The 20925-nt window shown below is 45.0% G+C and overlaps 1 long non-coding RNA gene across 1 annotated transcript in view; it reads right to left on the reverse strand.

Annotated features, from left to right (window-relative positions):
- Positions 1 to 20925, reverse strand: part of LOC127604921 (uncharacterized) — a 48337-nt gene that overhangs the window by 4214 nt on the left and 23198 nt on the right. Inside the window, exon 3 of the long non-coding RNA XR_007963436.1 lies at positions 3696 to 3769. This is a non-coding gene — a long non-coding RNA (uncharacterized LOC127604921). The remainder of the gene's footprint in view (positions 1 to 3695; positions 3770 to 20925) is intronic.

Genomic DNA, 20925 nt, shown 5'->3' on the forward strand with positions numbered 1-20925 from the left:
TAGAAATTTGTCTCTCCCAAATTCAGAGCAAAAAACAAAAAAAAATACATTGATCATGTGCATTTTGTAAGCTCCAGATCACAAGAGATGATTACTCGCAATTATCTCATTAGTCAGTGCCTCCAAGCCAAAAGCAGGTGTTGTAAGTGACATCATTCTTATGAGAGCGCTCCAGGCCAGATTGCGGTGCCAACGTACACACGCGCAACTATTTTGTTTTGAGACAGTGCAGCGATTGTTGAAATGGAATGACATTTTTGTGGTTTCCCGTCTAACAGATAAAAAAATAAATACACCCGCCTAGTTCGAGACTAAATCTGGTTGGTTTCTAATGTGTGAGTTCATTCCACCTTACGACAGAAAATCACTTGACGATGTACTATCTTATTAGTTCATCTGTGGGGTTTGATTTCATCCACCTTTCGTAACGTAGTGAAACTTCCCAGAATGCACCAGTGACTTGGCCCGGACTTGTTTCCAGACGGCGAAGATTTATGTAATATAGCGGTGAAATAACATGGGTGCATGGGTGCGCGTGTGTTTTTGTGGATACATAGACGGAGAGATAGACAGACGGACAGTTCACAAATTGCATTGGGTATCCTTAAAATTTCTATATTCAGTATTTTGCTTACTGACTGGCAAATAAATAAATACCTCTATAATGTGCAAACTGAAGTCATCTTTCTGTGTAGTATTTACATTTGATGCCTTGCATAGGCCTGGAAGGCGTCGTCAGTTTTTTACCAAATCCGCAAGCGGGGATGCCCCCAAAAATCTGCGGCTGGGATTCGCAAGGGCTGAACCGCGAATACTGCGACGTCTACTAAATTTTCAAACTGGGTGAAGAAGATCAACCAGAAATGTGGTCAGATTGATACGCTCAAATCCACACGATCTATCCGTCCATTTTCCATAGCGCTTATCCTCATTACGTAAATAGTAAACAGGCCGATAGAGTCGTTTCGCTAATGCATTTGACATGTTTTCATTTGAAAGCACAACTGGCAGCAAAACAATCGTCTGCTCGGATTTCTAATCCTAGACCTCGCTTGTAGAACAATGAAGGAGTTGTCTGAAAAGTGCTTAAGTGACATCATTCATCCTTCCCCGTGGGTTGACAAATTAGCGGTGCAAAAAGTTCAAAACCTAACTGTCCGCAACCCGCAGGCGGCTACGTAGCCAACGTGACGAGCGTCACTTAGCATCTGGGCTAAATTACGGCTAAATCCTCTGGACACGGAGCAAAGCTCAGCCATCCGTCTTGCAAGTTTTGGCATGTGGAGGTGGGGGGGGGGGGGGGGGGCTGGAGGCCGCAGCACACCAGCATGCTACACGGCGGACCCTGGGAAGCTTCCCCCCAGTGGGTCACCGTACATCCAATACACCCGCGCAGTTGCAGAGCATTGAGCTGCCGCTCAATATGTCTGCGAGCAAGACTGCACGGACAGCAAAGTATCGACGCCTTTGCACCCCTTCTCGGGATTTGACTTCAAAAGCCAACGGGGAGCTACTGACGTATTGCTTTTTGGCGTCGACGCTTCACAATGGTGGACTATAAATAGGCTGACCACAGACGTAAGGGGTGTAACTTGCACTGGGCGAATCCGCGGAGACGCCATTTCACTCTGATGCTGATAAAAATACACGTCAGACTGCATTCCTTTTGGACCATACACAAGTGTAGTTATTGTTCATTTTCAATTGTCTTATTTATATTTCATAATACTCAAATGATCCTTTCTGAGAGCTATTCTGTTGAATTCATTTTATTGAGGTTAAAGGTGAGGTTGAAGTTAAAATCTAAAAGTTAGCTAAACTGCATTCAAATGTAGAAAGTTTAGCCATGAGCAAAAGTATATTATTATGGCCCAAATGAAGTCTTAATAAATAGTGTTGTTCATCCCAAATACTTAAAACTTAAAAAAAAAAATGTGCTCGGCGGAACATATTTCAAAAGTTACTTGCATAAAACTTCAAAGTCAGCCATCTTGTCACTTCAAAAGGTGACTTCTCAAGAAATGGTGCCAAAGCATCCGACTGCGTGAGAGGTGGGAAGGATTCAAAGTGACATTTTGGGAACGATCGTTTTCTGATGTTCATACTTACAAATGGTGTTATGCAGATGAGGGGAAGAGGGGAAATGCAATGCTGTAGTTAAAAGATGCTGCGGTGCAGATGCACGGCATTCATTTAGAATATTTTGGTTCCTTCCCACTCATTAATTTTCTACAGCGAGGTATGTGCTCACCATGCTGCCTATTTTGGTTAGCCTATTTAACCGAATAAGGGTTTTATAACATGGAAAAATAAAACATTACTTGAAATAAGATTTTTTTTTAAATCCCCATTTGGGAGGGCCTTAACATGCCTTGAACCCCCCCCCCCCCCCACCCCCCCAAGTGTGTACAGGATACACGAAACAGACTCAAGGACCCGCGGTCGAAATTGACCAGGAAACCAGTTGTTTTGCTTTTACGCACCGGTGTGCTGATCCTATGTTGAAGTCAACTGAGGAGCTTCGTTTGGATAAAAGTAGTGCTTCTACCACCATCTAGTGGCATCAATCGGCATTTCTAACCCCGCTTTTTTTTCCCCCTAACGTGGGTTAGTATGAATTGACATATAGTTTGCACCACACGTTTTAAAGCAGCTTGTCGAGCAACTTTAGGTCGAAGCGCATCCTCGGCTGCAGCGACATCTGCCCAATCCTGTCCCGTGTGTGACTTGAGTCAACATGGATGCCTCCCGACGGCGCTCGCGGTGACTGCTCGTAAACACGATCCCGGAGAGCTGTCTAACAGCGTTATCTTCAGTCCCGACACACAATAAGAGCCGACCTCAGCGACTCGCTTCAAAGCCGCTGAGCTCATTGGGGCGCAGCGACACACTCCGCAAAACTATTTAATCAGGAGCTTTTGGACTGCGACAGACGCGCGACCCGTGATATGCCGTGACAGCCTGCGTGTGTGTTTCGTGAGGTTAGACGAGGTTCGCCGTGTTTGTTTAGACTACCTGTCGTTCCTTCAGAGACTCACTGATTTTTTTTTTTAAGGGCTCATTCATCTCTGCATCTTAAATAGTCCAGTAATGGAGAGCGGCGTCGCCTAGCCTACTTTGCGTCGAACGAAAATTATACCACGAGCATCAGTCTTTATTTTGGCCTTGGGCTCCGTCTACCCGCTCTTTAAATTCACTGCTCTGCTTCACTTGTGATATATCGTGCTCCTCGGCAGGATTTGGTAGCAGCGAGAATGGCCGAGAATGATTATAGGGCAGTTTTTATTGCATGAATGACATCACAATCGTAGATCATGAGATCGAAGGGTTATACTGGGCTCGGTAAATCGCATAGTCGCGTCGTCCAAGAGTCTCGGTGAAAGGTTTGGATTTGGCGAAGAGGAAAATGCAAGGCCAGAGAAGGAAAGTCAACATTTTGGAACACACGCACGTAGTCACACATATAGATCCAATATAACCGATTGCGAGATTTTCTTGAGCGTTGCAAAACGATCTATGTAACTGCGATACTACGCGCGGTGACTGGGGACGCTTCTCCACCCTCGCCATATCTTTTTTTGCGTGTTTTGTGGATACGGAGGAACAACAAAGAAGCCACCGCCTGAAAGCCTAATCGCAAAAAGACAGCAGATGTGAGGAGATAAAATGTGTTTTGTTGCGTCTAGCGGGCCCACCTGTCATGAGGTCGCTTTTGCTTCCTGTACCGCTGCTCCGTGATCTTCCTCCGGATCACGATTGCTCGGCATTCCTTCAACACAGATCAGCAGTGAGAAATATGTCAAAACGATGTCAACAAAGTTGAAAAAAAAAAATAAAACACAGAATGTCACAGTTATGGAAGAATATCAACCATATCTCAGGGTGCCCTGCTAGCCACAAGCTACTAAGGCTCCCACTGATGGGATTCCTGACACGCTCTTGATTGTTTTGTCATTGATGTGGGCTAATGTCAAGCAGGCTCTGCACCCCCCCCCCTCCGTCCCCCCGCCACCCTTTCATCTCTGCTCCCTAAGTTGCCTGCTCTACTGCGGCGAGGCCCCCCCGCCATCTGAAATGGATTCGTTCCACGGCTGCTTTTTTTTTCTTCTTCTCCAAAACAACCGAGCAAGCTATCTAAATAAATGAAGATAAAACGTACGATTCCCCCCCCCCCCCCTCCCCCCGTTATCTCAGATTGCCACTGTTTTAAGTTTCCATTTGGGCAAATGCTCCCGATTCACTAAAATGGATTCGCGGTTAACGGGGTTGCACGCCACCTGTTGCTCTGGCATGCACTTTCCAGGCTTGCAAATGTGTTTTTTTTTGTGGACGGAGCTCCTTTTAATGAAACTGGAGATTTCGCTCGACCCCGTCATTAAACTAAAAAATGCCAAAAATGCACCAGCAATGGATAAGCGCGGATGCCGCTTTCACCTTCCCATCCCCTCCCCTCCCCTCTGTTATGACTTTGGTAAACACATTTGCCACAGAATAGTTTGACAGTCCTGTGCAGGCATGCTTGGCACGCTTTCTTCCAGTCAAAAGATGTTCCGAAGTCGCACGCTCTTAGGCCACACCCATGCAGTAATGGACGGTGTCGACGTGCCCTATATTTACCCGGCTCGCCGCAGAACTCTGCCCTGCAGTTACGGCGGAGAGTGTGTGGCCTTGCAGCTGGCCTTCACACAGCATACTGGGTCTATATAACCCCCCCGCCCCCCCCACTCCTCCACCCCAACCCCCACTCCACCTCTTGCGCATAGATATTGTTCTGAAATTACCATCCGAGGAGAAATGTTTTCCTGACGGCATCCCGGGTGTGAAATGAGGTCGCGGCGGTTATATACCACAGAAAAGTGTAATTGTTATTTTCTCTCCTCAAGGCCAATTATGCCGAGAGCAGAAGTAATTTATTGTTACAAAGTAGAATATGAACAAACAAAAAAAAGGCCAAATGACCTTGACACACGCCGTTTCTATTTTCAAAAAAGTTACGTTAATGCACACTACCAAACAGAACGATGATGAAAATGTAACCTTAATACAACGAATAATAAAATCAATCCCAGTCACGCTAAATGGATTCGGATTCTTTTTCGTCTCCGTTTGGAATTATCCACTGATAAAAGAGTCACAATTTTCACATCCCTGAAATATCACCCTTATTTCCCCAATCGCTGAGCTAATGGCTTGGGTTTGTACCCATCGACACTCGACCAGGGTGACTTTAATTAAATTTGTAAAAAAAAAAAAACATGCTAGCATTCATCCTCTAATCCTTGCTGACCTTTAATAATAATGAGGAGAGGGAGAGTGGTGACAAGTGTGTGTGTGTGTGTGTGTGTGTGTGTGTGCATTCCATACAGGTGAGCTAACAGGCCATTTGAAGAGCAGCACTTCACGAGTACATCTGCTTTATTGTATCCTCGGTGACTTTGCCATGCTCACTTTTTAACCCCGCTTGAAACAAAGGGCGCAGTTCACTTCAATCGTCTTTTCCGATCGTTAAAACGTTACCCGAAATAACAAAGCGGCCCAACCGGTTTTGGGACCCTGCTATTAAATGGGAAGTCAAGTCAAAACGTTTCTTGATAATAATTTGTTGGACGCAACTCTGTTCATCTAAGATCGGTATTCTGATTAATATTGAGACCTTGCAAAATCTGCCCAAATCACTTCAACATAGTTCAGTGACACCAAGATGCCACTTCAACATAAAATATGTCTCTTGACAAGATGTCAGAAGATAGATGCAAAAGCACTACTTGTGTCTAAATGAAACTACTCCACTCCATTCCCCATAGTGCCCTGCCAACAAGATGCCACAAGATGGCGGCAAAGCACTACTCTCATTTTGCACTAAATGAAGCTCCTTAACTCACTTCAACATCGCTTCTCGACAGCAAGAAGCCACATGATGGTTGAACCGAACTGTCCCGCTCAGCGGAAATGTAGATAAGACATGAAAGTAGGTCGACCCACTTTGCACTTCACAAAACATCATTTATTTATTTTTTTGGTGTGTGTTTGTACAGCGGGTGACGTTCAAGGGCTCGAGAATGACGGACGGCGTCTTTGAAGCAGCAGCCGCTGGCCGTCAAAAGGGAATTTTGCGAGGATTACAGAGCGCAAATGTGCATGCCGCGCTTTGTACAGCTGTCTGCTTTCCCACAGCCGCATACCTGATGCAGGTGGACGGGCCTTCAGCACAGAGGATGTTGCTCGTGGTTGCAGGTGTGTTTACAGTTTGTGCGCGTGTGGTTGAGGGTGTGTGTGTGTGTGTCTCGGGGGGTGGGAGTTCCCGTTTCGTACCATTCAGCATTACATTTTTTTACTGTAGATATGACTGATATGTGCATAAATCAAATTTTGGCACATTGTTGACATTTTTTAATGATTCCAACAAGGACAAGCTGTGTACGACACCAGTGACAAGCTATTGCACCGCTTACAAGAGTTACACAAAAAGTATGTTCCATTCAGGTGCATGTCAGATGTGTTCTAACAAGCCACAATTGGAGTCATATCAGCATTTTTTTTTTCATCGTCTTATTTTTTTTAACGTGGCAATGTGCGCATGGCCAAACTGAATGAGGGTTTTTTGTGGGTTTGTTTGCTTTTAAAAAGGACAAAAAAGTTCACAAAATGAGGCGATACTGAAGCCTTTTCGTTGGACTGTTTATAAAACACCAAACGCAAGTTCTTCTCTCCTCTAAGTAGAGCTAATGCTAATGCTAGCTGCCAAACTCAGATTAAATAAATACCTCAACTGAATTTGGAACTGGGTTAAGGCCTGAAAAAAAAAATTGAAAGTTGAAAATATAGGACGTTTCTCATACACCAACAAAGTAGTATAGCGCCGATTGTTTCGGCAACATTGCATTTGATCAATATGACAGAGCGCGTGGCGACTACAGAAGGATAAATGATGTCGCCTCAGTTGAGGGACTCTAGGAAATTGACATACTGCCAGGTTGGAGGAGGCCCGGGTCGATCGGGGCTGCCCGCGCCCCCTCCGGTGTGTCAACTATATGGATGTACTGTCATGCTGCAACTCACGTATGCTTGAAGTTGCCAATAATTTGTGATCCATCCCAAAACACAAATAGTTTGTTTTGCTACGGTGCCAATTAGCAGCATCAATGTCGGAACGGTCGCAATCGGATCATTCTCGGTTCAACGTCATCGACCCTGATCCAACCTTTGATGCTTGACTTCAAAGTTCGAATTTTCAAATCAATATTTCTCCATGGCAAATAATGTCAATGTAATTTATGTTCAAATTATAATCATTGAAATCAACCAGACACTCTAGGTTCAGTCATGTATAAGGACATGTAAAGCACAAAAATAAAACTAAAATAAAGGAAAGCTACTTAGCATCGGTAGATGGAATGGAGAATAGGAATAGGTCCAGATAAATATTGTTACCTAGTGGCACTCTATAGAAATTGGTGAAATCAAATGAGATGAATAAGATAAAAAGTCAACACACATTTTTTTGGTGATATTAAAAAAAAAAGGACACCAAGATGAATCATTTCATTTTTTTTCCCGGGCCTTAACGTGGCTCATAACATGTTGAACTTTGTGATAAAAAATAAAAAATAAATAAATAAACAACTTGACTTACCCTTTAATTAATTAAGATGCCAATTTATTTTATATATATTTTTAAATACAAATATTATTTTAAAAACATTGTGCACAAACACAACACGTTATTTTATTAAACAATAAGTAAAAAAAAAATAATAAATTATTTTTTATATGAAACATTTTGCATACTGAGATATTTTCCCTTTTTTTTGTTGTTTTGACTTCATGTCCTGGATAACAGGTCAATTTAAAACATCAAATCGTACCACTTTTGGAGACTTTTGTGATTCCAATGTCGGCTTTGGCAGTTTGCACGAAGGAGAAAGCTGGCGGCGGTCTGGATTCCTTTAAATTGCACACCCGCACAGATTTAGGTGGGGAAAGGAGCTAAAACTGGGAGCACCTGTCTGTCCCAGAATGGCAGGAGTGCAAAGGTTACATTTGTCAAGGCAGGTGGCCACTACAAAGTCACATAAATCGGACTAAAAAGTCAGATCATGCAACTTTGCAAGTGTGCGCTGCGCCTCTGGGTGGATGTGATTCACCGGAAAAAATGCCCCTGGGCTTTACTTTCTTGTGTTTCCCGTCACTCAGCTAACGACATTTCTGTTAAATTGCTTGCAAAACAGCGAACTGAAAGCGAGGAGGCGTCTGCTAATTATTTCGGTGACTGACGACGGAGGGGCGTGCGTCTTTTTGGGCGAGGGCGTGGAAACTCGGGATGGCGCTGATGAGTTTTTCCCCCAAACAGAGACAAGGGGTGAGGGTGGGGAGGGGGGCGGGGGAGATTCGGAGAGACCTCCAAACCTTTTCCTGCGGATCACTCGGGTCGTCTTGAGGTGATCGTTCCCCGAGAGGAAAGAAGCGGACAGAATGGGGCGCGTCTTGACGCACGCTGCTGCGCAACATCGGCACCGCTCGCTCCCGCTCCGAGGGGAGATCTTCTTATTTTCAAAACGTGCCTTTTAAAAAAAAAATTACAAAACAAAACATAACTATGAAGACTCATGGGATGTAGTAAATGGAGAGCTGCGTTCAACTTCGGACACCTCAAGGTGCAGTCCAAGCTATCGGTTTTCTTGACCATGATCATCCTCTTCGTTTACCTCTTTTACTGCCTGAACGGATTCTGCGAGTACTTGCCCACGCCCGTGTATGACCGGCAGACACATCACAAGGACAAAAATGTCCAAATCGACGCGCAAGAGACCTCACCAAAGCAAGCCGCTGCGTCTTTTGCACGGGACCGGCTATCGGACGTTGCGTATACTACAATTAATAATAACATCTCCGTAGCGAATAACTTTGGGAGCAAAAAGTTTCCTCAGGCCATCATCATCGGGGTGAAGAAAGGCGGAACGAGGGCTCTCCTGGAGTTCTTGCGCATCCATCCGGACGTGAGGGCAGTCGGAGCCGAGCCTCATTTCTTTGACCGGTTCTACGATAAAGGGCTGGACTGGTACAGGTAAGACCACATATGGCGCACCGAGAGGAAAAAGCTATCCACTTTGAGGGGTTGTGTTTTTTTATTATCAAGAGTGATTTTTGACCACTTAAATGCATATATCGATATTATTGTGAACTTACAATATATTTACACACTTATGCATATTCTTAGAGTGTAGCCATGTTTGAATATTGCTGCTGTCATAATTAATCAGTACCTCTCTCGTCTACCTGCATTTAAATCGTTGAAAAAGAAAATAAAAAACCTTTAATATATTGTTTGGGACAGGGGACTTTAATTAAACTGTATTGCACATACAAATTCTAGACGCACACACACACACAAAAAGATGCTGATCCGTACATTTAAAAAAAAAGCTCTGAATGCTAATCAACAAGTACAATTTTGTGTCACCTGCAGCCCAAATATGGCCCAATAACAATATCATGTCACTTGTGTTCCATTAAAACGCCCAATTGGAAGCAAAAGCAAAGTGATGCAACGTCTTAAAAGCATAAAAAGCACTGCTGCAAAATTACTACAACTGGACTGTTGTGAAATACTCCATTGGAGACTGATAATTGACTCCCTTGTGCAGATGGTACTTTGAAAGACTGACTGTCCCCCTATTTCTGATGTTATTGACGGTAAAAAAAAAAAAATGAAGCTCCAATATGCTTCATGAACCAATTGTGTTTATTGAGCCCTCTCGATGGCGCTCAATGTTCAATATGAGGCTGAAATTACACCGACTTGCCGTTTCTGAAATAATAATAATACATTTTATTTCTAAGCGCCTTTCAAGACACCCAAAGACACTTTACAATAACAAAAAACACAAAACAATACGGAACACCTTGATTTAGACCAGCAGTGCCATCTAGAGGTGTAAAACAATACAACAACTGGTTCCTGAAGCAAATATGAAGCTTCATTTTCACAACATAACAATATATGATTGAACTAATAATAAACCTTAAGGTATGTTGTACGTAACCTAATAAGATGACGAGAGACAAATTTGATCACAATTTCATATCAGAATTCAATGGTTACAACAAACCCCGAAACCAGCAGCCATGCAAAAAAAAAAAAGGCATTAATATTTTAAAGTGGATGATATATTACAGACAACGTATGATCCAAGCAGGAGCTGGATATTCACCAGAAAGGAAAAGTGTGATCCAACGAGCTTTCTTTTGTCTTCTGTGAGAAATGAGTGAGGATTTTCATAGGGATTGAGTTTCTATTTGAGTGCGGTGAAATACAGTATGGCCGAGGGGTTGGCATGACGGCTCCATAAAGCACACATCCAGTAAAACAACGTGTTTTTCTGGCATGAAAAAAAAATCATTTTCTGACATCAGTCCGCGAGCGAGGGTTGATTCAGGGGCGTCTCATTCAGCCATCGCTTTCTATGAATGCACTCAACAGCCTTCATCGAGCAAATAAGTCCGTATGGAGCATTGATGATTTCCAAACAAGTCTCTGCTGATTCATAATCATAATTGGACACTCTCAGCAATACGACACGGGAATGAGCTCCCGAGGACGGCAGTGTATTCATTCCCCTGCCAATAAATTGCTGTTTATTGAGCTGACACGCCGCTTCCCAAAGTGTCCGCGTTGGTCCCCGGGGGAGCAGGGGTGTGTGTGGGGGAGGGGGGTGGCCTTCATCACCAAAGCTAGTGTGATCACAGAGGAGGGAGCCTGGTGTTGCTGCGCGCGGTGCTGATGTGCTGATGCTCTTCACTCAAATGGTGCGAAATGCAGAATAGCACCGACGACATTTCAGGGTCGGAAAAGGACACGTGCAGAAATTGAATTCGATTTTTTTAAAAAAACTCATTCAGTACCAGGCCATTCTAGACCAAGTCTGAAAAGACGTTTGAAAACGTCTTTGGGAGTGAATGAGTTAAAGAGATGAAAAGGAGAATGGGGGCTCGGATATGACTACAGACGAAGATGGAAAGGGGGAACGTGGACGTAATAAAGAACAAGTGGAACAAGATGCATGGATTGATCAATACAGCCGCGTAATGATCAGGTCAGGGCGAGAGGCTCAGATAAGACAATAGATGATAGTAGTTCATTTGCGGACTAGTAAATGGATTCTTGCCGCTATTAATCGAGTGGGCGGGTAGCACATGAAGATTTAATAATGCAGGAAGTTGCTTCGTAAACACAAAATGAAGGGAGTTATCTTCCGCTTCCTTATTTTCTGAAGATGCTATTTTACAATTTATTGGATGATTGCATCTGATCATGGGCATGGGATGGGCAACTGGTGGTTGGCGGAAGCATGCAAGGCCCCCGACCACACTCAAGCGGGGCCCCTTGATTCATTAGAAAAAAGGGATTTTTTTTTTTGGGAACATTTTTTTTTTACAAAACGCACAAAAACACTTATACACATTCAATATTGTTTTTTATATGAAAAACAGGCGGGTTGAAAAAAAAATCCCAGGAAAAAAAACGATTTATGTTTAAAAAAAATGAGCAAATATGCAAATTCAGGATTAGCAAACTATGAATAGTGTCGGTATCAACTGTAGGTTTAAGTTGTACTTTATGACCAATGTTAAGTGTGTGTTGTATGACTGGTCGAATATACGTACGTTATTCGAATATAATAACACCCTTTGACCGAAATGCAGCCGATGCAATTATAGTCCGAGGTTACGATCTGAAATTCAAATGACTCCTTCTGCAATTGGACCAACTTTACAAGAGTGACTTTCTTATTTTAGTCCTCATAAGTTCAGCTAATATGCCCTCATACTGCATAGACGCCCGCGGGTCCATAACTCTCCTATGATGTTATAAATTGTCCTCTTAGATTTTGCGCCAGATGCACAGCTAAGAAAATTCAGAGAAGCACAAAAGTCAGATTTATGGTCAAGTCGTCGACGTCGTAAATTCTCCCTTGTCGCCGCGCCAGATTGCCGTTCGGCGCTGCAAATGGTCGGAGGTCGGAGGTACTTTGAGCTCAACTTTTGGCTCCCTGCAAAATTGGCATCGGGGATCGTCCCCAGTTCATCAAATCTATCACACGTATTGTAGGAAGGGTGAATTTGTCATTTTTACAGATACGTCTCCTGTTTTATAAGCACTTAAGATGAAACGCTCGCAATTACGGATAAAGGTTTTATTCTGGTGTCAGAGCCCTAGGAAGCACTCCGACGGGTTAAATGTAACGAGACCTTTAAATGTTCCTTTTTACGTCTTTCTGCTGATGTCAAATCGGCTGTCCGCCCCCGCCCCCCTTTTTTTTTAAATTATCATTCAGCTCATTATTTGTCCCCTCGCTCTCGTGACGAAAGGGGTGCGTTAGCTCGCTTTCTAATCCGCTGACAGCACGCGTCAACGCTGCGCGAATTGGACCCGTGTAATGACAGGTCAGGCATTAACACGGACAGCTCGGGGACGTGCACAGGGAGGGTGGGGTGGCAAGTGGTGGGTGGGGATGGGTGACAGTGATTAGGCCCAGCGGCCGCTGTCCAACAATACCTTTTTGCAACATGAGTCCCCCCCCCCTCGACTCTTCGCTGGGATTTTGTATGATACCGATGCCATTTTGTGTGTTCACCTCCCTCCACTGAGCTTTCATTGCATATTATGGTGCCAGTAGTTGTGAAGTGAGGAATTCTACCATCCCTTCTTAGTCACTGCTGGTGCTGGCCTAACCCTCCACCCAGGATGGGACATGACGGATGGTTCGCTTCTTTGATTCCCTCTGCTCATTATCTCCCCCCCCCATCATGCCCTTTCATTGTGATTTGTTAACCGTTCTTTTACTTCCGTCGCCATCCTTTCTTTCAGAGAAAAGGAAATTAAGAAGGAGAAGCAAAATGAAAGGAAATTAACGGGAAGGGATAAGTAAAAAGAAAAGAGAGAGAGAGCTTTGACATTTTATTGCTGCTTCAAATTCAAAGTCCTTTTCGATTATCGCCAGCCTTTCATTGCATCGTTGCATCTTTCCTTCTCCGCTAATTTCAACTTTGGAACCAATCAAGTGCTTTTTGAAAGTCAAAGGGCTCCCATCTTTCCTTTCTTCTCCGTCTATCCCTCCCCCCCCCCCCCACCATCCTCATTTTCTTTCGCCGCACACCGCATCCAGATTTCACGTGCTATGATTCGTTTAGCACAATCGCACGCTAACGACGCTGGCGACTCCCATATCAATTTGAAGCAGACCCGCGGCGCGGCGGGCCAAGAAAAATCAACGCGAAAGCAGAGCTGGAAAGTATCATTTGAAACGTCGATTCTTTCCACTTTCAAAGCGCTTGTCTGCTTCTTTGAGCTCCAATGAGAGAGTTACCCCCCACCCCCCCTCCCATGCTCAGCCGCTAACCAACTATAACACATGGACATCCTTAAAGGAAGCATTTGGCAAATTGTTTGAGGACAAACGCTTATATGTGGAAAAGCCTTGGATTTGCCATCGACTGGAAGTGATTCTGCGGTTTCCTGATGGGGAGTGAAAGGTTCGCGTGTATGCGTGAGACAGCCGCTTCAAATGTACCGATTCCCTACCCGAAGTTATTTCCCACACACACCTCGGCAACACCGTTGCCCCTTCATCTCGGCCGTGTAAATGTCACAGCGTTCAAATATTTGTCATTTGGCCGTACAGATCGGGAGAAAAGGGTCCATTCTATTGATCGCGCTTCCTTTTTTCACGCCGCGATAGCAGAAACGCATTCGCTAGTGAAATATTGAATCGTCGCCGACGTGGTTTACGCGTCAAGGTCGCCGTGAGTGGGATTTATCAGCTTGTTCGTGTTGCTCAAAGATTTCAAGCCACGTGCGAGTTCTTTTTCTTGCCAGGTCACCGTCTCGAAATCCGTTTGCTTATCGACTCATCTGGCGCGCTCGCCGTCTTTCTTGTCCCGTCGTTTTAAGGAGGCTTCGTTGCGTCAGTCCGTGACCAGGATGCGCTACGTACACCGGGACCGCCTAAGTTTCACTTCCGGTCCTTGAATTTTCAAGCAATCACGAGGGAATCTTTGGTTGAATTCCTCATTGGCCGCTGCATTTTTTTTTAAAGCTTTTCAGAAGTGGAAAAAAAAAAGCGCAATGTATACGTTATACTGCAAGAAAGAAGGCTTTGTGCAGCAGATGGAAAGCGGGGGAGACGGATGGGGGAGGTGGGGGATGCCGGGGATGGTGGGGGGGCAATGCTTTTTAAGCTGCATCGATGCTTAAAGGAAATACTTTTAGCAGGATGCATGTCAGAAGCAATCAGTGCGACAACCGCATGCGTGGAAAGCACGGGAAGAAAATGCGCTCACTGGACCGACCAAAAAAAAAAAAAAAAAATTAGGAACACCTGCAGAATGTAGACGGGCCGTAGCGAACCTTCAAAGGTTACAGCACTCAATTTTGATTGACGCTGTCGCTGTGGTATTAATCCAACAATATGGTTATTGTTAGCGGAGCGTGCGGTGCTTTCGAGCCGCCGTGCATCATTTCGAAAGCTTTTGCCGCTCGCGTCAAGCCGACTAGCGTAAAAAAAATAACAAGCCGCAATGACCACAAAATAAACACGGCGCGAAACAAATACCGTCAAAGCCGCCGTATTGTACTGCATCGCTAACGCCGGCGGCTTATATGACTTACGATCAGGAACCGCACGCTGAAATAAATTACTTTTCGAAAAGGAAGAAAAGTGACATTTGTATTTTTTTTCCTTAACGGATCTCTTTGACTGTGTCAACAAAAACAGAAGTCAGAATTTTCAATAAAGATCTCCTCTAGTATATCATTACATTGACCGATGATACAAATGAAGCTGGGGGGGGGGGGGGAAGGAAGGTTATAATCAAGCATGACAAGATAAAGTGAAGTGGGACGTGTATAGATCCCACCACCCCCCGGGATGGAGAAAAGGCCTCGTCATCAATCAGTCAGTATTTTGACACTTCGTCATTGGCCGACCTTTCTCCTCCCGCTGGGCGGCATCTCATCCCGTCAGTAATAATGGAATCGGATTGGTGCTTGGCATCGTTGAGATGCGCGTTCGGATCGCTGGGAGGCGGCATTGAGTGACAATTTCAGTCCGGGTGATGACTAGCTCTTGAGTTTTCCCCACTGGCGTTGCTTCTATTTATTTCTTGCCTGTGGCGTTTCGATTTGTCCGTGATATTCTTGCGTTGAATGATTCCAATGTATTTAACTTGACCGCCAACTGTTTTCAATGACCGCGTCGGGTTCTATCGTAAGTTTTGTTTGTTTATTTGTGTGTCCCGTTATGATGGATATTGTACGTCCACCCAGTTCTATGCGGAAGGGCGAAACTACAGTGTGGGACTTTAAAATGTGTTTTTGTAATTTTCTAGAGGCCACCGCTGAGTCAATTTTAGTAGAAGGGGGAGGAGGGGGGTGCCTATGAGTAGGACCCATAAAATATGTAAAGTTGCATTGGGTTACACACGGTTGCAAAAATTTGGGTAAAAAGAAAAAGCAATTCATTTGTCAGAAGAGTAAAAGCAGCGATTCGAAGAAGTGGCGCTCAGGGCCCCAAATACCAAAGCAAACAACCCCCCCCCCCCCACCTCCCACCCACCAGCTGCAAAATGCACGCATGGTCTTTGCATCCTTGCAAGAAAAATACCATCGTGGCATGAAACCTAAACAAAAACAAATATCGGTCCTGTGCCCGCCTGAAAGGTGACACTTTTATGCAAAAATATTGGTGAAACTCCTCACCGGCTTCGAGCCACACAACACGTCGGGCAAACAACACAATCTGCAGCATTGCAGGATTCCCATACAATAAAAGTAGTGAGAGTTTGATTAGGTTTAGCATGCAAACGGAAAACGCGCCCGGGAAAAAAAAAAAAAAAAGCAAAACGAGCCAGAAAAATGTTAATTATGAGCTCAAATCCATCAATTATAATATCTGTCATTTGTTTCACTGATGCGGTGATGGAACGTAATCCTCTCAAATGTCGGGCTCAAGTCTGAGCAACAACTTGCTTGGCATTTGAAAGGGTTTCTCAGACCGCCAACTTCATTCTGACACTCGGCTCGCAATGATGTTAACCATCGTAGGTGGAGGATTTGAAAAGACCGAGGTTCCCACTCACTTCAAAGTTGCCGCCGTTGGCTTTTGTCGGACCCTTCTGTTTACGTCACGAGTCCGTCTGGAAAGGCGGGTAATTATGGAGTGTGTGTAGCTGTCAGATGGTGTCCGCCTCTGTTTAATGTCTGACTCGCACGGAAAGAAGGGTGAGAAGGAGGTGGTAGGGTGGGGGGGGGGGGGGGGGGGGTCAGCCTTCATCCTGAAAGCGTTTGTTAGAAAACACACCTCCGCTGCTAAAAACTCTTGCTGAGCACCCCTGCGGTGCATATTTGGGTGAAAATGCTCATGAGATGTCGGCCATTTTCTTTTCATGGTATCACGCTAACCGTGATTGGGCGGACTTTCTCCCAACAGGGCTGCTATGGCAAATTTTTCACCGGGCATCCACGGCAAGCACATGCCCCCCGCCCCCCCCCCCCATCCCGCCCCACACACACCCACATAATCTGAAGAAATCTCATTTTGTACACTGTGGCCTGAAAACGAGGCTGCTCTGGCTGAGAGGAACATTGTGCGGACGTGGCTGAAAGCAGACTTCACTGTGGCGTACTAATAGCAATTGACCGAAACGCTGTTTCCAGTCCGACAAGCTAGCTGTGACTTCCTCTCAAAAGAAAAAAAACACACACACAGGGAGCAGCGGGCAGAAACTGCTCGGAAAGTGACTTGTCGGGGATCAGACAGTATCGAGCGCTCTTATTGGCCGGTGCCTAGGGAGTTGCCAGACAATTTCACACTGAGTCGATTAAAGTTTTGTACTTGCACCGGTCCCCTGCTCATTTCCAGGACCGATTTTACGAGAGTATTTGTTTTTTTTCTTCTCTTGCACGTGTGCAAAGATAAATGCTACAGTGTGTTGAAAAAAAAGCTTGTTTAACCCTTTCGTGCATGTCTGTGACCCGATAACGTGGTAAGATGTCCACTGTAGTTACCGCTGTGCCTGAAAGGGTTCATTTTGTTTTTTTTTGTTTTTTTGTCAATGGCGAGCTGGTATTCAGTAAAAGATGACTTCAAAGTCAGCAGCAAAGCCGAAAATTGTCTCATCGCCATTAAGTTACAGGATGGCGCTTTTAAGTGCTCCAGGGGTAGAAACGGTCCCGCTCCTTATAAGGCCGTACTGTCCTCCTTCCGTCTGCTGAGTTCTGTCAAGGTTGCGAGTTTCAGCCATTCCCGGAACGCGTACTAATTATGTTTACTGGAAGACACGGACATGCTTTTGTGGCACAAAATTTGTAGTATTAATTACAGGGTGTAATCAATCTAATATTGGCGACTAATGTGACATATGGTTTAAAACCATACCCGTTTAAAGAAAAAACAACGGCATCACTTTTTTAAATGGAGGAAATATGTTATTTGTGTACAGTCCACGGGACTCATCCGCGGGGATGTCACAGTACACCACACATTTCCATCATTTCCATTTTAACAGCCCAATTATGGGACTGCGGCGAGGACGCGATGACATCAGTGGGGTCAGCAAGCAACGACAATCTGTAATTTGCTCATCTCCCCACCCCATCTTCAGGGCGTCCGGCCTGTGTTTAGGAGAGCGCACCCAAGGCGGGGCAGGGCGGGGTATAGCTTGGCGATAAAGCCGGACGAGTGGTCCCCGCATGTGGGCCGGACAAGAACACCGCTGCAGATTTTCCCATTCGATAAGCCGAGCAAGCAGCGGTGACGCGGCCGTCCACGCTAATGCGCGTAAACCCGCTCGTATGGCCTTCCAGAAGTGCGCTTAAATAGTCAACACAAAGTCAGTCGATGTTCGACAAGGGAGGCAATTTACGCCGGCGAGAACAGGAAACAGAAAACGCCGGCAGGAATGCACCAGCAAAGAGGAACAGGCATGCTGGCACACAGACGAGCCGTCATACCGGCCTGAATGCAAAGGGGGGGGGGGGGGGGTAATCCGAAACAGGTGAAAACAATCTGGGGGTGTGCGGATAATCGCAGCGAACATGATTCTGACGGTGGAAAATACTTTTGCAAATAAAAATGGGATACGTTGGGTCTCAGCAGTTTAAAGCACGAGAGCTGAGATATTGTAAAGTCAAACAAATACGAGTTTTGTAAAAAAAAAAAAATCCATTCATTCTTATCGTTAGAAGTATAAGGAACCCCAATTTCTTTTTTTATGATTATTTTTTTTGAGTTGCCGATATATTTTTAAATTAATGATCCAATGATTCCAGTAACAGAACAATTTTTTCATTCATTCATTCATCTTCCGAGCCGCTTGAGCCTCACTAGGGTCGCGGGGGGTGCTGGAGCCTATCCGAGCTGTCCTCGGGCAGCTGAAAAATTTTGGAATCGGCCTAAAAAAAAAAACTCCATCTCAAAATCCGTCCCGCTTATTCATAAAAAGGCCACGTTGCACATGGTGACATTTAGCCATTTTTTTTTTCATGCAATGTACAGTTCATATTTTTTTGCAAAGCGAGAACCCTGTCACAAAGAATGACGATCAACAATTGAGCCCCCCCCACCCAAAACGCTTCAAAATTCCCTATCAGTGCCACAAGAAGGGCGGCACATTACTACTTTTGTCTAAATGAAGCTGCGCAACTTACTTCTTAGTGATATCAAGATGCCAGCAGATGCTTGCGCACAAAAGTAATAAGTAAGCAAGTTTTTCAGTGAATCACGGGACGAGACACTACCCCCCAAAAAACCTGAATACATCGAATTACGGGACCGCAGGCGTTCACCGTTAAGTGGAGCATTTTTGTTGTTGTTGTTTTTAATTCAAAAGCGCCATAAGCACAGCAGTTGTATTGCACGAGCGTAAAGTTTCTTTTCCGAATGACACCGCCAACTACCAGCCTGCGCGTATTCCAACTTGCGCAGTTATCTTTCACTTTGTTTTGACTTTGCTGTCATCGTTTCATTCCCTTGTTAACATACCGATGAAAATCACATTATCCTAATCGAATTATACGACGGGGACGGGGTGCGGAGGAGTTGCCAAGTTGTTTGTTTTATCAAACGTATTCAAGTCAAAAACGTGGAGCCGAGTGAATGGAAAAGGGTGACTTCCTGCGTCTTTCAGGTTGTGGTGGACCCTGACTGACCAGCGCTCGCTCACTTTTGTGGCTTCCGGGCCTTTGTACGTGTCGCGTTTTATTTTTTATTTTTTTCAACTACAAATATTTTTCCACTCTTTTCTAACCGACCTACCCCAGAGATGCAAAACCTTGTTGGCGAAAAATGCTTTTCGCTACACCGTAGCGTCTGCCAACAATAACCTGAGGTGTGCAGAATGGTGTAAAGCATAATACGGATTAAATTGTTTTAAAAAAATCAACACACCCCTCCGCAAAAAAAAAAAAAAGGGAAATTGTGGTCTACTGGAAGGACGTATTACTCGGTCAAGCTTTCTTCGGTTCGAGTCCTTAAAGGCAACGTGAGGCAAGAACATTTCATGCAGCCGATTCCAGTTTCTTACTTCTAATCAGCCCGTAGGAAGCTCTTGGGGCCTGTATTTGCCCTCGGTAATGACAAACGTCTCCCTCCACACTCCAGCGAGTTACAGGGAGCCGCTTCGCCTTTGAACACACGCTGGCTTAAGTGGTTAAGGATGTTGATATATTTGCACAAAGTCTATTCCTTTGGAAGAATGGATGGATTCTTGGACAGCGGGGGGGGGGGGTGGAAGAGTGAACCCGGTTCGATAATGTGGGAGAAGAGGAAAAAAGGGCACGCATGCATGAGCGTGTCAGAAGGAAAACTGCGCATGATGACAACTTGCATTCAATGATCCTCGGTGATTATACCCTGCGGTTTGGGCCCTCTGAATCGCTACCATCTGACTCTGAAATTCAGGATTTGGAGGAGTCCCATTTTGCGTTGCCGAGCAGGGGCCACAAAGGGGGGGGGGGGCGGGGGGGTGAGGGGCCGGGGGCCTTGGTCACCGGCCAGCTTGTGTCGCCACAGATCACAGCATTCGGGACGTCACGGAACAGAAAACGTCAGAAACACTTCCTTCATCTCTCTCTCACACACACTCACTCTCACACATACACACACACATTGCGTGGTTCTAAAAATTCATTGCTCCCAGATGTGGAACCGTCCTGCGGATTGGACGGCGCGTTCGGATGGTCGCGTGCGGTTGGGTCCCCAACGTTTTGCGTTTTTGCCCGTTTGCGCCTCAAAACATCATTCAAAATGTTCGCGTCGGAAGATTGGAAACAAAGCCGCAAATGATGCCAACATGGCGGGCGAGGAAAAACGGTCTTTAGATGCGTCGTTTGAGAAAGTGGAACCATTGGGTTTGGACCGCGATCTGTTTTGGGATGTTGCTTGATCTCATTTATTTTATTTTTTTTTCTTCCGTTGCAATTAGGAAACTTTTCACGGTTACAAGCAATTTTATATCTGGAAATGCAATTGGGATTGGCCCCGTTTGAGCAACAACAGCACGGCTGACTCACGCGTGTCCATATCCGAGTCGTAAACAGCAACCTGCAAAGTCCGCCGCCGTGTAAATGGTCTCTAATAAACCCTTAAGACCACACACATGGATTGTGTGTGTGCGTGTGTGTGTGTGTACGGCCAGATCATCTGCGTCGTGACTGAATGCCATATGCTAAGACAAAAGGGGAAATATCACTTCCTGGTTCCTTTGAATTTGGGGGAAATTGGTGAATTTGTTTGGGGCCTCCTGAAGTAAAAACATGAAGAAAAAAAACGACTTTACAAGATAAGAAAAAAAAAAGGAAAAAAAAGGCGCTCCAGTCTGGCGAGTGACTTTTGTTTTGATTGCGATTCTTTCCTTCCTTTCCTGCCA

This window comes from Hippocampus zosterae, chromosome 7, assembly GCF_025434085.1.
Source record: "Hippocampus zosterae strain Florida chromosome 7, ASM2543408v3, whole genome shotgun sequence".
NCBI lineage: Eukaryota > Metazoa > Chordata > Actinopteri > Syngnathiformes > Syngnathidae > Hippocampus > Hippocampus zosterae.